Source organism: Zootoca vivipara, chromosome 12 (assembly GCF_963506605.1).
Source record: "Zootoca vivipara chromosome 12, rZooViv1.1, whole genome shotgun sequence".
Lineage (NCBI taxonomy): Eukaryota > Metazoa > Chordata > Lepidosauria > Squamata > Lacertidae > Zootoca > Zootoca vivipara.
This window is the reverse complement of record NC_083287.1, coordinates 58,119,680-58,136,049: the sequence shown is the minus strand read 5'-3', so window position 1 is coordinate 58,136,049 and position 16,370 is coordinate 58,119,680.

Here is a 16,370-nt window from a genome sequence, read left to right as displayed (position 1 = left end):
ATTGTGAGGTTAAGGAAGGAGGGATGCTAGAACAGTTTCTTCAGGGGGTGAAGATGCTACACAGAAGTGGCTTGTGGGGAGATGGGGAGCACATGGAAGCAGCTGGCATCAACAAGGGCAGGCGTGCCTGAATGGTGAACTGCTGGTGCTGGTGCAAGGAGGCACTGGCTCAGGATCACACCCTACGGTATATTAAAAACACATACCCCCCCACAGAATCCTGGGGACCGGACTGCAGCTCCTTAAGGACACTGGGAATGGCAGCTCTGTCTGTGATAGGCAAGCTATAATTCCCAGGATTCTCTTACGGTAGACACACACTTTAAAACTGTGTTCTCCCACAAGAGTGTGCCAAATCCATTTTTATTGTGCAGCTTAAATTTGCTGGCCTACAATTAGACCATCCCTGCAAAATTGTCACATTCTGGAAGGGGCCCACATCCAAGCTTTAAAGGCCTTGGGACTTGGGGTGTCTTCACACACAGCAAAGCACCCCAAGGTGCCCTTCATCTTCTCTTGCAATGTGTGGGGTGGTTTTAAGGCATGAGAGACCCAATTAATCTGTGTTCTGTTCCACAAACGCTCTCTCCATCCACATTTCCAGCTGTTTTAGGCAAACAGTGATTTAAGGCTCGTTCTTGGGACGTCCTTTAATGTGCAGTTCTCTTTCTGTCTAAGGGGGGGGGGGCTGCCCAGGATGTAAACAGAGGCTCCCTCCTTAGAGTCCTACTTCCTTCCTTCCTTGCGGGGACGGGAGGGGCCCTAAGCGCACAGCAGCCGCAGCCACATGGAAAATGTACTGTCATGGACGCAGAGGCGTGGGGGGGGGCACCAGCTAGGAACCCCCAAGGGAAGAAGGCTCAGAGCCTGGGGACAGTGAGCGAGGGAGAAGAGGGAGAAGCCTGGGAGGAGGAGGTGTCAGACTAGGTGCCCAGGAGGGCTCAAGGTGTGTGCTGGTGGGTGGTGGGCAAATCAGGAAGCGAGGCTGAGCCCCCCCCCCTCCCTGTTTCTGCTGCATTGAGGACTCTGTCATTTTTAGGGCTCTGGGCGGAAGTCCCAGCCACCCCCCATCCTGCCCCTGCTCCCCCCAAAGTGGGGGCAGACCCCCTCCCCCCGCAGACCATCCTTGGGAGAAGAGGCCAGTGAGAAGCCTCACTAGTGCCAGTCATAGCTGCCAAGTTTTCCCTTTTCTCGCGAGGAAGCCTATTCAGCATAAGGGAATTTCCCTTAAAAAAAGGGAGAACTTGGCAGCTATGGTGCCAGTCCTTGGCATTCTGAGGTCACTGCGCCCGCAGGAGGCGGTTTCCCCTTCTCTCTCTTTTTTAAGCTTAAGCGAAAGCAAACAGGAGAGAGTCAGTCCCCTTGAGAGTCCTCCAAAAAGGATTTCCATGCTCCTTGGATTATTCTTGAAATCCTTCAAGATTTCTAAAGTGCAGCAATTATTTCCAACGGCTGAACCGTTTCTTTCTTGGAAGTCAAAAGGAAAGCTCTTTCCCTGCCCCCATGCTGAGGTCGGGTCCAGAGCATCACAGGAGTCGGTTGAACTGCCCTGGCAGGGGGGGCGAAAGAGGGGCAGGGCAGTTGAAGGTGTGGGGCATGGTGGGGGGGGGGTAGGGATCCTCAGCCCCATACTCCACAATCCAGGCAAGACAGGAAAGAGTGTGTCTCTCTCTGTGTGTTCTTCTGGGAGGGGTCTTGCCTTGAGTTAGGGGAGAAATAAAGGCAAAGACAGACTTGAGAGACAGGCAGCCGTGGTCATTTTTGCATATTGTTGGGACTCCAGGTTTTGTTGCTGACCCACAGAGTTGGAGGCAGGAAACCCATGTACCATGCAAACACACTTCTCTGCAGATCTGTGGTCTGGAGTGGCTGCCCCATAGTAAGGCTGGCTTTGCTCTGAGGAAGCTTCCTACCCCTAGGCCTGCTGACCACCAAGTGTGTCCCCAGATGGCAGCCTCCCTGCTTAATGACCCGTCCCTCTGCAGGCCAGCAGATGGCAGGAGCTGGGATGGTCCAGTGGTGGGAATGGGCGCTGCTTGGCAGACTTTTGCAGGGGGGGGTTCTGTTAGGATCTGCTCTTTGCTGTGATCAGTCCCTGTTTGTGAGCAGGTCACAGACTCATGGAATCAGAGGATTGTAAAGGGACCCCCAGGGGTCATCCAGTCCAACCCCCTGCAATGCAGGAATCTCAGCTCAAGCATCCCTGGCAGGTGGCCATCCAGCCTCTGCTTAAAAGCCTCCAAGGAAGGAGAGTCCACTTCCTCGCGAGGGAGTCCCCTCCACTTCTCAGCTTTCAAAACTATTTTACAATGCAGCTTGCAAAATAAGAACACAACACAACACCTAACCGCAAGCAATAAAGCAACAAAATGCAACAAGCCAGACCTTCGTCAGCAGCAGTTTCTGTAGCTACCCTGCTGTGTTGAGTTCTTACTGTTAATTAGTTTATTTTGCACTGAATATAGTTTGATATGCTATTATCCTGCATTTTGTGTGTATGGAAATGTAGGTATAGATATACACACACACATAAACATTCTACACCAGGGGATTTGCCCCTGTTCACTCCATTTTCGACCCCTGCCTTACTTCCCCCCTTGCTAAAACCCCACAGCTTCTCTCCCCCCCCCATTGCTTCCAATTGCTGTGAGTGAGTTTAACCCCCCCTCTGGGCAAAGGGTCTCCTCAGCCCTCCGTTAAACTTCATGGAGGGTGCATTGAATGGAGGGGGGCAGGTGCAGCGCCCCCCCCTTTTGAGCAGCAGTGCATGGCCTGGGCTGGGCTGGCATTCCGTGCGCTGCTGTTGGTGTGGTCTCACCACCTGCAGAGTTTTACATTCACACTGGTCATTGCCTAGATAACTCAATTGGTTAGAGCATGGTGCTCATAAATGTGGGATGTGAAACACATAGCAGTCAAGTGCTACATTCCTAGAGTGGACATGCAAGGGGATGCTTTCAAGGGAAAACTTCCTGTTTCCTCCTGGGCTGGGACAAACTTCCTTTGCATGTGACTAGAGATGGGCGTGACCTTACATGTCCAGGTGACAAAAGGACCAGGAGCAAAGGCCCCCCCTCCCGAATTCCATTCCTCGAAGCAACATCTCTTGAGCTAGAGATGGCCTGTTGGCTTCCAGCCAACAGAGCACAAAGGGACTAAACCCCCTTATGGGATAGTTCCACATGTAACCTAAGTCTGCCTTCAGGGATCCATCTGTGAACTGAGTGAATGTGAGTAAACTTCTTTTATACTTTTTACACAAGATTGTGTCGTGTCTATTCTTTTTAAGGGGGAGTAAAGGGGAATTACCAGGAATCTTATATTGAGAGGCTAAAACTAGCCTGCAACAAGCTAACCGATGTGTATTTAAAAAGGGGGATGTTAAAACTCTGCAGCGTTATAGAACTTGCTAGTGCAAGTTACTGTAGGGAGGATATTATTAAACAATATATCCTCTCCTGCCTCCCTGAACATTCCCACAATAATGCCAAGGTTGCAGGTTCGATCCTTGTATGGGGCAACTGCATTGCACAGGGTTGGCCTAGATGACCCTCAAGGTCCCTTCCAACTCTACAGTCCTATGATTCCATGACCCCAGCTGGATATTCATTCATTCATTCATTCATTCATTCATTCATTCATTCATTCATTCATTCATTCCCTGCCCATCTGACTGGGTTTCCCCAGCCAATCTGGGCGGCTCCAGCATATATCAAAAACATAGCAAAACCTTAAACCCTAAAAAGCTTCCCTATACAGGGCTGCCCTCAGATGTTTCCTAAATGTTATATAATGACTCATCTCCTTAACATCTGATGGGAGGGCGTTCCACAGGGTGGGTGCTGCTACCAAGAGGGCCCTCTGCCTGGGGGCCTCCCCACCTGCCTTCCCCTCTCTGGGCTCCTTTCAATGGGGCTTGTGCCGTGTAGTGTATTTCAGGTTAGCTGGGGAGAGTTTGTCTTGGGGTGGCTTTGTCCCAGTCATCCGATGAGCAAAGGCATCTTGCAGGAGCGCTCTCTCTCTCTCTCTCTCTGCCCCCCCCCCCATGATGCCTTCATTAGCCTGACCTCGATTCCACACAGCCTCTTCTCCTGGACATGCATTTTGTGCTGATTGCTTGAGCAGTCCTTAGACTGATAATAAACTGCGCTCCCAGAATAAACATGCCTTGCACCTCCAGGGCTGGCGCAGGAGAGAGGAGAGGCCTCAGAGGACCCTCAGCTTCCGGCTGCTCTTTCAAGGCTCCCACTGAGCCAAGCGGAAGTGTCCTTTGCCCTGCTGTGCTGCCTCCTCGCCCCCTAGGGAGGGGAGGGGGCTGCTGGTGACCTGCCCAGCCAGAGGGTGCTCAGTCTTCTCATTGCAGCCACACAGACCCCACTTCAGACCCCAACGGGGAGGCTGGGGAAGGGAAATGCAGAGGGGGCACATCAGGAGCTTTCCCTGGGGTTTTTTGAAGAAGAAGAAGAAGAAGAAGAAGAAGAAGAAGAAGAAGAAGAAGAAGAAGAAGAAGAAGAAGAAGAAGAAGAAACCAGAAGCTTTTTTTATTAGGAATTACAGGTACTGACATACCAAAGGAAAAGAAAAGACACTTTATGTATGGAACAACAGCCACCCGAATGCTTCTAGCCCAGAGGTGGAAAGAAGATAAAGTCCGGGCCAGAAGAAGAATGGCAAATCAAGCTGATGGACTGTGCTAAAATGGCAAAGCTGACTGGAAAACTCAGGAACCAAGAGGATAAAGACTTTACAAAAGAATAGGAAAAATTTATAAACTACATAGGAGACCACTGTAAGCAGATGGAAACAAGAGCAGGTTTTCTACTCACTTGTAGTGTAAAAAATACTATGGATATTGTGGTTTGATATAAAAATTGGAGTATGGATGAATATGCAGTTGTAGATGATTAAAATGAGGTTCCATGGAGGGGATGGGGGAATTTCTCAGATTCGGAGAATCTCTTCACATAGATATGTTTTTCTTACTTTTTTTTATCTGTATTTTGTATTTGTAAAACCAATAAAAATGGGTTTCAATAGAAAGAGGAAAAGATCTGCCCCGGGGGTGACCAGGTCTGGTTGAGCCTCTGCTCAGGAGTCCAGCCTTCCTGACACCCTGAGAGTTTAGGAAACCACTTAAGCGCTGGCCCTCACCTTCCTGGTGGCATCTGAGTCACTTCTTTGGATTTTTCATAGGAAGGAGGAAAGGAGACGGGGTTTCCTGGCTTCCTCTTGGGAACGACTCTCCCGGCATGTCGGATTGTCGGAGACATCCATCTCCCTAATAAGCCGCCCTGGGTAGCTGCTGGCAGCTGCAAGGAAGAGGCAATTAATAAGGATCTTTGTGACCTAGATCCAGGTGGGTTTGTGGTTCCCGGATGAGATGCCACATTCATTCCTCACGCCATCCTCCCTGCTGAAAGCTAACCTCTTTCCCAGCAACGGCAGAAAAATGGCTTTGGCTAGGGGGGGGGCAGGGAGATTGCAGAATGGAGTCGCCCCTTAAGCAAGGCGGGGGGAGATGAAAGGATAAAAATGACATCCTTTTTCGTTATCGTCATTTCTGCTGGGGCAGCGAGCAAATCATTAAAACAATATGATTCAAAACATTTCTTAAAAGCCGTTTGAAACATTTGCTACTACAGTGGTACCTTAGTTTTCAAACTTAATGCGTTCTGGAAGTCCGTTCCAAAACCAAAGCATTCCAAAACCAAGGCGTGCTTTCCCATAGAAAGTAATGCAAAATGGATTAATCCGTTGTAGACATTTAAAAACAACCCCTAAAACAGCAATTTAACATGAATTTCATCAGTACTTATTTCTGGAGGGGATGCAGGGGTGAATCTAGATTTTGTGAATTGAGGGGCAGTATTTCAATATGAGTAGGAAAATGAGAGTACCCCTAAACATTTTTTTTTAGAAAAAAGCACTGAATTTTACTATCTAATGAGACCATTGATCCATAAAATGAAAGCAATAATCAGCGTACTGTACTATAAAATAAATAAAAGAGTATTGTAGATGATAAAAATTAAAATTAACTTAATTTCTTACCTGCACTGATGATAGTAGTAGTTTGGATGGGGGGCTTTTATCCACTTCCACAGTCACACAATCAATCAGTAGCTGAACTGGGTTTCACCCAGTCACAAAAACAAATTAACCGAAAAAGTCTTAAAAACAAGAACGCAAAATAAATAGCAAAAACTAAAGTGACTTCCGAAATGTTCAAAAACCAAGGCACAGCTTCTGGTTGGTGCAGGCGCCCCAGAAACAATAGCCAACAGCCGCATTGGACGTTTGGCTTCCACAAAACGTTCAAAAACCGCAACACTTCTAGGTTTTCGGCGTTTGAGAACCAAGGTACCGCTGTATTGATCTCAGGGTTGCCAGGAACATTATCCTTCAGCCAACAAGTGCCTAGCCAAGCGGAGATGTTTTCAAAGCCTTCTTGAAAGTCAGCAGTGAGGGGGACAGACACACACCTCACTGGGGAGGGCATTCCACAAGCGGAGAACCACCACTGAGGCCTCACAACAAATATCCGAGGTAGATAAGGGCAGTGGCTGCCTCCAGGTCACCCTGTCAGCATTGCGGCTGAGAGCGGGATTTGAACCCAGATCTCTTTGGGTCCTAGCCTAGCACTCTAACCACTACACTGCGAAGGCTGTTCTCGCTCACCATCTCTCCTCCTTCTCCCACCTGCTTTCGTGCCCTTTTCCCCTTCACTCTGACTTCTCAGCCCTTCCTTCCTTCCTTCCTCCCTGCATGTCTTGTCCAGGATCGCACGCATTGTTGACCAAGTATATAATTGCTCCTTCGTTGTATAAACTGCTGCTCTACGGGGATTGTAGAATGGGGATTTGACATTGTAAATGGATAGATATTGTGCGCTCTGCTTCAGGAAGAGCTTCATCTAGGAGTTTTCTTTTATCGTGTGCCTGAGACAGTAATTCCCCAGAGATGCTGTTCAATTGAACTCCTTTGACACCGGGAGACTTTGGTGCAAGGTTGAAGTTCTTCTGTTGCCGCCACTACAGGAGTATCCGAATCCAGAACGCATCCTCTGCATATAGATTTGTTTTATCCTCTGTAGGGTGGTTTGCTTTCTCTTTGTTGTTCTCTAAACCTTTTTTTAATCCCACAAATCTGCATATCCATTAATGTGCTTAAACATGGTATAAATACATTTCCTTTTTCTTTTTGGAACTGGTCTAAATTAAGGAGAGTAGCTAGCTCATCCTGCTAATTTAAATTTTCTCCTATGATCCCACCCACCCACACTGGTTTGGCAAGATTTGATCTTGATTGCATCCTTAGAGGCTCTTTGAGAATCATAGAATCCTAGAGTTGGAAGAGACCACAAGGGCCATCCAATCCATCCCCCTGCCAAGCAGGAAACACCATCAAAGCATTCTTGACATATGCCTGTCAAGCCTCTGCTTAAGGACCTCCAAAGAAGGAGACTCCACCACACTCCTTGGTAGCAAATTCTACTGTCGGACAGCTCTTACTGTCAGGAAGTTCTTCCTAATGTTTAGGTGGAATCTTAGGTGGAATCTTTAGAATGAAAGCCCCTGGGTAGACCTTGCTCACCCAACAGGGATGCCCACCTCTTATCCAGGCCAAACTTGCGCCATTCCCTCACGCAAAAGGCAGATCTCGTGGGCTGTTTTCCTTACCTATGGGATTACCTGTACAAAGGGAGAAGCAGGGTCTTGCCCCCTCTCTCAGGAAATAAGGAATCAACCTGCTCCTGCTGCCTTTCAGCGCTCTGCCCAGCAAGCTTTGTTTGTTGCGGTTACCAAAACGATTTAACAGCAAAACTTTAAGCAGCTTTTAGTTTCCCGTTGAGAATGCATTTAGCCGTTTGCCCTATTTGCAAATGCACCTCCTTGTTCCAGGATGGCCTCAGCTGCCCCTTCATGCACCGACCGACGTTACGCTCCTGACCCCCTTCCCCTCACACACCGAGACACTGCACCCCTCCACCCTCCTCTTTCCTGGCCCTGCAGCTTAAAGCCCGTGGGCAAGCTGGCAATCAGAAAGGGCTCTTCTGCTGCTGAATGTTCCCAAAGCATGTTCCTCACTGGGGTGGAAGTAATGCTTAGCAAAGACAGGGAGGGAAAGAGAGGGAGAGAGAGAGAAGGAAGGAAGGAAGGAAGGAAGCACTCAAAGACACTTCTCACCTGGGAAGCGAATTTCCTTGTGAATTCCTCAAAGCGTGTTTGTTAATGCTACTAAGTGCACAAATTGCTTTAGCCAACTCCCTTTGGGCATTTGTGTCCCGTTCATTCATATTCCAGGATTTAAAGATCATGCAAATTGATGCCACTCAGGCGGCGTTGGCTGGTCATTTGTCAGCCACTGCAGAGGCTTCACTGCTCGGTTGGCACCCAAAGCAGGCTGCCTGGCACCAATGATTTTCTTCCAGGGGAAAAAGGTGCCAGGAGGACACACCATGAAGTTTTTACAGCAAGTGCCACATTTCTAACCAGTGCTTTTTCTTCAGGATAAATGGTGCGTAGCCTTGAGCAGTGCACCCAAAGGAAAAAAAGCACTGCTTGGCACTGATATCCGAGCTCTCTGCCAACGTCACCCCTCTTCCCGCTGGAATGTTGAGTCTCTGTCGTGTTGCACAAAGCTCACTGGCCATTACCAGGACTTAAGAATGGTAACCCGGGACTAAAGGCTAATCTTGGGTAGCTGTGTGTGTAAAATAAATTAAAAATAAGGGAAATGACATCAAATCAGATGTAGAAAGAGCAGAAAAGTAGCACATGGAATATGCCAAACAAGGATAATACATTCAGAGTTCTTCGTCATCCTGGGGAAAAGTGACAAGGGGGGTGCGGCAGGTTTCTGTCCTGGGCCCATTGTTGTTCATCATCTTTATAAATGGCTGGGATGAAGGAATTGAGGGGGGGGGGGAGAGACTCATCCAATCTGCAGATGACACCAAACTGGGAGGGGCAGCTAATGATGGAGAAGACAGAATCAGAATTCAAAATGACCTGAACAGATTGGAGAACTGGGCGCAAGCTAACAAGATGAATTTCAATTCATTGAGGGAGAACCTGTTGAACTGGCCAAACCAGTCTCTTTGTAAGATAATGCCTTATCTGGGTGGTAAAGTGCTCCCTGCTTATTTAACTTATATGCAGAATTCATCATGCGAAAGGCTGGACTAGATGAATCCCAAGCCGGAATTAAGATTGCCAGAAGAAATATCAACAACCTCAGATATGCAGATGACACAACCTTGATGGCAGAAAGTGAGGAGGAATTAAAGAACCTTTTAATGAGGGTGAAAGAGGAGAGCGCAAAATATGGTCTGAAGCTCAACATCAAAAAAACCAAGATCATGGCCACTGGTCCCATCACCTACTGGCAGATAGAAGGGGAAGAAATGGAGGCAGTGAGAGATTTTACTTTCTTGGGCTCCTTGATCACTGCAGATGGTGACAGCAGTCACGAAATTAAAAGACGCCTGCTTCTTGGGAGAAAAGCAATGACAAACCTAGACAGCATTATAAAAAGCAGAGACATCACCTTGCCGACAAAGGTCCGTATAGTTAAAGCTATGGTTTTCCCAGTAGTGATGTATGGAAGTGAGAGCTGGACCATAAAGAAGGCTGATCGCCGAAGAATTGATGCTTTTGAATTATGGTGCTGGAGAAGACTCTTGAGAGTCCCATGGACTGCAAGAAGATCAAACCTATCCATTCTTAAGGAAATCAGCCCTGAGTGCTCACTGGAAGGACAGATCCTGAAGCTGAGGCTCCAATACTTTGGCCACATCATGAGATGAGAAGAATCCTTGGAAAAGACCCTGATGTTGGGAAAGATTGAGGGCACTAGGAGAAGGGGACGACAGAGGACAAGATGGTTGGACAGTGTTCTCGAAGCTACGAACATGAGTTTGACCAAACTGCGGGAGGCAGTGCAAGACAGGAGTGCCTGGCGTGCTATGGTCCATGGGGTCACGAAGAGTCGGACATGACTAAACGACTAAACAACAACAACAAAGTGCTCTCATCAGCATCTTGAAGAGTGAGCCATGTTGCCATAGTGACAACTGAGTGATGCTGCTCTCCAGAGAAGAGGGACACAGCCCTTTCCCACCTCACATGGCTAGATGTCACATGAACCACGAAGGAGATCAAGAGGCTAAAGGGGGAAAGTTCTGGCCTGGGAGTTTTTGGCTGGGCTGGGAGCTGGTTGGAAAGAACAGACTTTTCTGGGGAATGAATCCAGTTATCCAGAGCTGTGAATTTGTGGGGTTTCTTCATGAAGCCTAGTGGGGAAGCAAGTTCTGCTGGGGTGCTAATGCTATGAGTCCCTCTACCCAGGTCCCTATGCTCAGGCATAGCTGCCAAGTTTTCCCTTTTCTCGCGAGGAAGCCTATTCAGCATAAGGGAAAATTTCTTTAAAAAAGGGATAACTTGGCAGCTATGGCTCAGGTTGTATATATATTTGTCAATAAAACCATATAGCCTACAGAAACCACAGACTCTGCTGACCTTCAGTCCAAGGAAACTGAACAGGTGCCCCAGAGTCTCTCACCACCTGGAGAATGAGGTGTACAAAAGAACATTATTATTTCTGGTGCTTTCAGTTTAGGTTTTACCTGCTGCTTTTGCCAATGTTTCCAGGGAAGCAGACATGGAGCAATGGATTCAAACTACAAGAAAGAAGATTCCACCTAAACATTAGGAAGAACTTCCTGACAGTAAGAGCTGTTCAGCAGTGGAATTTGCTGCCAAGGAGTGTGGTGGAGTCTCCTTCTTTGGAGGTCTTTGGAGCCATATGTCAAGAATGCTTTGGTGGTGTTTCCTGCTCGGCAGGGGGTTAGACTGGATGGCCCTTGTGGTCTCTTCCAACTCTACGATTCTATGATTCCTTAATCCATGTGCAATTTTTGCTATTTTTAGCACCCTCTGGTGTTTTGCAAGAGATGGAAAAGTAGGATACAGACTTGAAAAAATAATAATAAATAAATAAATACAAATGAATAGTTGTGAACAACTCCACAGACACATTTCAGGGGGAATGCCTCTGCACTGGAAGCTAGGCTGGACATTAGTCAAAATGCCCACACTTTGGCCAAGAGTGATCAAGAGTATGCACAATCAAGTATGTGACTTTAGATATCTGAAGATGGCTCCTGAATCTCCTCTCGGTCTCCTCTTTTCCAGGCTAAACATACCCAGCTCCTCACAAGGCTTCATGTCCAGACCCTTGGTCATCTTAGTTCCCCTCCTCTGCACACCTTCCAGCTTGTCAATATTCCTTTCCCTCTCTGTGATTCCACTTCTAGCTGTGGTCAAGCTCTGCCTGCTATCTTTGGGGACCCTCCATCTCATTCTGCTGAGTGAGTTCCCCAGCTGATGGCACCGCCAGGAGGAGCCCCTCTCAGACCCCTTGTGATTCTGAGACAGGGAGCCCCACGGGACAGCAGTGCCTTGCCTTGCATCACCTGCCACCTTTTAGGTAAAGCTAAAGGACCCCTGGATGGTTAAGTCCAGTCAAAGGCAACTATGGGGTTGCGACACTTATCTTGCTTTTCAGGTCGAGGGAGCCGGCGTTTGTCCACAGACAGCTTTCTGGGACACCATGACAGAAACCAGAGTGCATGGAAATGCCATTTACCTTCCCGCCGCAGCGGTACCTATTTATCTACTCGCACTGGTGTACTTTCGAACTGCTAGGTTGGCAGGAGCTGGGACAGAGCAATGGGAGCTCACCCCGTCGTGGGGATTCGAACCACTGACCTTCTGATCAGCAAGCCCAAGTGGCTCAGTGGCTTAGACCACAGCGCCACCCGCATCCCTGCACCATCTATTAGTAGTCTTGTGCTCACCTGGAAGAGGTCCTCTTTGCTCTGCATTTTGGAAATGAAGAGCGAAGCACAGGCCCAGCTGGGGAGAAAAAGAAACTCTGCAGAATCAGCCCTGCAGAGGCAATGCTGTGGAGCCCAGTCGCTCTTCCGTTCCCGCCCACTGGTGCCATTAAGAGAGATCAAATCACTGAGTTAAGAAGGAGCATGGGGAGGGGGGGGGGAAGCCCCATTTCACGAAGGCACAGTCCTCCTGGAAGCACTCCCCATCTTCCAGCCGCAGAACCAGCTCCCGGCTAATTGGGCCCGGCAGTCTGTCATACAGCTTCCTGTCAGGCTTCTCCTTGATCCTGTGGGACAGGAACCTATCACAAAGGCTCCCCCCCCCACCCTTGACTCCTGTGTAGTTCTGTGCCCCCTGCCCCCAGCAGCAGCAGCAGCACCAGGAGACAACAGAGAGAGATGCACAGGGCTGCAGGTGAGCGTAGAATAAGGTTGCCATATACCCCAAAGCGAAAATTCCGACGAAGGGTTTTTGCTTCCACACTAGGGCTGCCCTACGTCTGGGTCTTTCTGGACATTTTGCTGATTCAGCGAAAATCCACCTGGATGCTGTTTTGCAGCCCGATTCCCAGATGCGTCCAGGACGCAGGAAAGCCCTAGTGTAGAAGCACGTGTTTCATATGCAGAAGATCCCATGTTCAATTCTGGCATTTCCAGGTAGGGTTGGGAATGTCTTCTGCCCTCAGACTCTGGAGAGTCACAGCTGTCAGTTGTTGAACAGCATCTGGAGCTAGTTGGGACCAACGGCTTGACCAAGTGTTAGGCAGTTTCCAATCTTCCCATGTGTCTAAAGTAAGATGGCACCAATGAGGATATAAATGCTTGTTTGGTGTTAGGCACCAAAGGGTGTATTCCACGGGGAGCTGGCTTCTGGCACCAGACCAATGGGCAGAATAACTCTGCCTCACATAGATGTCTGCAAACATAAAATGAAGGTTGGCAACACCAACCCTGTCATGTGGGAATCCCTTGCAGACAACCCCAGTGCTTGGAGACAGACAGTCATGTTGTGCATCCACAGCAGTGACCAGAGGAGGAATGGCCGCTGGGAGGAGCACAGAGAGAAGAAACGCTCTGATGCGTCTGCAGCAGCACAACCGGATGCCTTCATCTGCCCCAGCTGCAACAAAACATGTCTCTCCCGCATCGGTCTCTGCAGCCACAGCAGGCGCTGCAACCTTCCAACAGCTTGACCTCACCCCCAAAGGTGCTCTCCTCCATTGTCTCCTGAGACAGAGGGGTTAGGCAGCCTGGCCCCATGATAAATGCATAATGGAATCTTGGACCACACCTGAAGTCCTGCTACAGTTGGAGGCAGCGATGCTTCTGAATATCAGTTGCTAGAAAGCACAGGAGGGGAGAATGTTGTTGAGGTCAGGTCTCTCAGTTGCAATGGTTGGGGGTGTCTCAGTTCTGTTGGTTCAAGGAAAAAATAGGTATAAAAAGGAGAATTCCCGGGATGCCAAGATCCAAGTTAGAGACTAGTACTCTTGGCTGAGAGAACCCCAGCGGACCTTTAAAATCACAAAACATATAGAAATGAACCCAGGAGGGAGATATCAGAGGAGGTCACCCCAAAATGTTAAGGAAATAATGTGAAAGTTATAAGATTTTGTTTGTTTCGTGTATGCTTGTGTTTTGTTTGTCTTTTATATCTTATAAAATGAATAAAAATACTTTTTAAAAATAAAAATAAATCACAAAACATACAGGAAAGTAAAGAGTGGCTGTTAGACCTTTAAAATACGCCCTTCCAAGTTCCCCTCTTCCTTTGACATAGAAAAAGACCACATGTTTGGTAAGTTTAAAATGGTTTACTTACAAACTCTTCAAAGGTCGGGTTCCTGTGCTTTCCCATACAGTCAGAAAAGTTGCAAAGGCAGAAAAACTTGGCTTAGTTGAAAAGTGGTGAAAGTTCCCAAATGAAGCTTGGAGTGCAGCGACTGAGGAAGGAGCAGAAGGTGAGCTGAGCTTGGGAGACACTCTGTAGGTTTTGTAGCTTTGTCTTTTGGGGCTGTGTGTTAGTAAGTTTGTGTGCTTATTTGTTTTCTTACTTGTTTGTGTGCTTGTGCTGGTTTTCTAGGGCTGCTGCCTCTTGGATTTGGGTGACTGTCCAGGCTTGTGTGGGTGTTTGTTTCTGGCTGTGACCTTGTTTGTTTCTGGCTGTGACCCTTCACCTAGAAGTGTGAGTCAGGAGGGACAGGTGATTAACTGTGGGCGGAGCTAGTCAGAGCTTGGAGTGCAACGACTGAGGAAGGAGCAGAAGGTGAGCTGAGCTTGGGAGACACTCTGTAGGTTTGACCCATCTTTTTGATCTGGGGCAGCAAGTCTCACACGTTTGTTAGGGGGGACCTAGGCCTCTTTCTCTTTCCCCCTTGACTTCAAGGTTTTCAAGATGGAGGTGGAGGGAACAACCGTTGTCACCTGCAATTCCTGTGCAATGTTTGTTTTCTTGCCAAAGGATGTGGGTAGCTACACGTGCAACAATTGCAAGTTGGTTGCCCTACTAGAAAACAAGGTTGCCCTTCTGGAAGAGAAGGTGCAGCAGCTTCAGGGGCGTGTATCTACGCTCCAGAGAATTAAAGAGCTGGAGCTTTTCTTGGATGCAGCAGAGCACACTGTCTGCACCAAGGAGGAGACAGGGGATCTCCCTGAGGAGGAGGTCAGTTCCCCAACACAGCAGCCAGATGTATGGAGGAACGTGACTCATAGAAGTAGAAGGCCCAGGGATCGCTCTGAGTGCTTAGAATTACACAAACGTTTTGAAGTGCTCATGGAAGACGAGGAACAGACTCCACCTGAGGATCTCTCCCTCATCACAGTTGATGAGGAATATGAAGACGAGCAGCAAACTCAGTCCTCCGGGAATATGCAGGTAACCTTGGAAGGGACAGCACATGGAAGAATCCCAACCAAGCCTATGAAGAGGCGTGTAGTGGTGATAGGGGATTCCCTACTGAGGGGTACAGAAGCAGTGATCTGTGGGCCTGACAAGATGTCTCGAGAGGTGTGCTGTCTACCTGGGGCCAAGATCAAAGATGTAACAGAACGGCTGCAAGGAATCATAAAACCCACCGACAAATACCCCTTCCTTTTGGTGCATGTGGGAACCAATGACACTGCAAGCCATAGCTTACAGAAGATCAAAAATGATTATGAGGCTCTGGGCAGGAAGTTGAAGCAATTAGATGCACAAATTGTCATCTCTTCTGTCCTCCCAGTTGAACGACATGGCCCAGGGAGAGAGGGAAAAATAGGGGAAGTGAACAACTGGCTTCGCAAATGGTGCAAACAGGAACGGTTTGGATTCCTAGATCACGGTCTGAAGTTTCTTGAAGATGGACTTCTGGCAAGTGATGGACTGCACCTCACAAAAGTTGGGAGGAATGTTTTTGCCACAAAACTCAAAAACCTCATCAGGAGGGCTTTAAACTGACTTATGTGGGGGAGGGAGACAGTGGTCCTGAAGGTAGGAGTCTATCAAATGCTGAAGATGATCATCCAAATGTCAAGGACCAAATGGAGCAAGCAGCATGCAGACCTAGTGGTGGGACGAAAATACCCTTAAATAAGAGACATGGGGGAATGATCAACGGTCTTCAATGTCTGTATACTAATGCACAGAGCATGGGAAATAAACAAGATGAACTTGAGCTCTTGGTACAGCAAACTAAATATGACATAATAGGCATCACTGAAACCTGGTGGGATGAGTCTCATGACTGGAATGTAGTAATAGAGGGATACAATCTATTTAAGAGAAATAGACCAAACAGGAAAGGAGGAGGAGTAGCTTTATATGTTAGGGATATGTATACCTGTGAAGAGATCCAGGATGTAAAACTTCAAAGCCAAATTGAGAGTATCTGGGTCAAAATTAAGGGAGAGAAAAACAACAGTGATCTCATTGTGGGAGTTTACTATAGATCCCCAAGCCAAACTGAGGACACAGATGATGCCTTCCTGGAACAGATGGCCAAGCATTCCAAAGGAAGTGAGATAGTAGTAATGGGGGATTTCAACTATCCTGATATTTGTTGGATGTCAAACTCAGCCAAGAGCATAAGGTCGAACAGATTCCTCACTGGCCTTGCAGACAACTTCATTGTCCAGAAAGTGGGAGAAGCAACAAGAGGATCAGCCATTTTAGATCTGGTCCTAACCAATAGTGATGACTTGGTTAGTGGGGTAGAAGTGGCAGGATCATTAGGTGGGAGTGACCATGCTCTTCTGGAGTTTATTATCCAGCGGAAAGGAGCAACCAAGCATACTAAGGTCCAAATTCTAGACTTTAAGAAAGCCAACTTCAGAAAACTTAGGGAAACGCTGGGTGAAATCCCATGGACAGTAATACTAAAAGGGAAGGGAGTTCATGATGGTTGGGAGTTTGTTAAAAGGGAGATATTAAAAGCACAACTTCAGGCAATACCAATGAGACGGAAACATGGAAGGTGCCTAAAGAAGCCAGGCT